This window comes from Nesoenas mayeri (assembly GCF_963082525.1).
Source record: "Nesoenas mayeri genome assembly, chromosome: 1".
Classification (NCBI taxonomy): domain Eukaryota; kingdom Metazoa; phylum Chordata; class Aves; order Columbiformes; family Columbidae; genus Nesoenas; species Nesoenas mayeri.
This window is the reverse complement of record NC_137541.1, coordinates 201,223,801-201,225,241: the sequence shown is the minus strand read 5'-3', so window position 1 is coordinate 201,225,241 and position 1,441 is coordinate 201,223,801.

Here is a 1,441-nt window from a genome sequence, read left to right as displayed (position 1 = left end):
AATCTAAAGTGTAAAAGATTATTTCCAAGTAAAGGACAAGCAGACATCCTCCAATACTTTCTTAATTTGTAATGTGTTTATAACTTTTGCTTACAGCAAGTAAGAAATGTAAAATACATAGCCTGGCTTTCTTAGGGGTTTAGAGGCTGTCAAAGCTGTGGCAAATACAGCAGAAAGAGGATAATTTTATGTACCATGTAAAACATGATTAAGTGAGGGAAAGTAAAACTTGCCTCAGTCCTTCAGTGTGGAAGGGAGATAGTATGTCTGACCATTGTATTTAATCTACATGTCTGTTGAGTAAGGGGCTTTCTAGCTCTGTGTGTATGTGTAGTCCATACATCTGGTATATGATAGCTGAATGTGCCAGATGTTCCAAATTCAGATGTTCCCATTCCTAGAACTCCCCAGCTTTGCTGCTGCACAGCCCAGGGCAGGCCAGTCGTGTCTCACATTGTGAGCGCAGTGCTGCCCAAAGCTGGGGACACTCACATGTCCCCAGCATCCTGCCACTACCTGCTCATAGGGGTTTTGTGGGGACATTTGGTCGCTGTCTGGGACTCTTTGGCTAAATGCACCTGGAGCACTGGGTGCCAGAGCAGAGGAGGGATTGTGCTTCTACAGTGGTCAAAGGGTGGCCAGTGAAGCAGGACCATGTGCTCAAATGATTCTCTACAAGACAACATGCTCCCCTGATACAGTCTTTGCCATAACCTGCCCTTCCATGGTGCAGCTCGTCAGACATCCCACTCCCTCCCCTCTTCCCTATCACACAATCCAACACCATTATTTGAAAGGCCTATAAATAACAGGGGATGGAGAGCACTAATCCCTTCCGAAAATGGTCGCCTTGTCCTCTTCACTCCAACCCAACATTAAAATCATATCCATCCTAAAACTAGGTCTCCTTGCTGGAGCTCTGTGGATCTCCCGTGTTTTCCCCGCTACACTCACATGTTCCTGTGCCCTGTTAGCTGGCACATTAAATAATTCATGGCAGTGGCAGCTTCACACGCTGCGCCTTCCTCTCTAGCAGTCCACATCACTGAGTCCAACAAATTTGCAGCATGACTCAGTCGCATAATTGTTCTGAAAACCACACAACCAGAGACACCCTCGTCTCTCCCTTTGATTCACTAAAATGGTTCTCAGATTTATTACGTTTTCTTGTCTCCTTGATGTACAGCTTAAGGGCAGTGGGCAACCAATAAAAGATTCTCAGCGCCATAGGAAGGGCAGATTGTCACCGGCGAGATCCCACTGTGATGTATGATCATCGAATCACACTGAAGGTGGCATGTGTTCCTTTTGTCAGGCTCCATCAGCTGATAAAGTGTGAGGTCAGAAACAGCAAGAGCTTTGGCACATACAGAGAGGCTGATGAAGAACAACATGCTATGGCTGTGATTTGGAGCTGGAGCTGCTTGTGGTTGCAAGAACA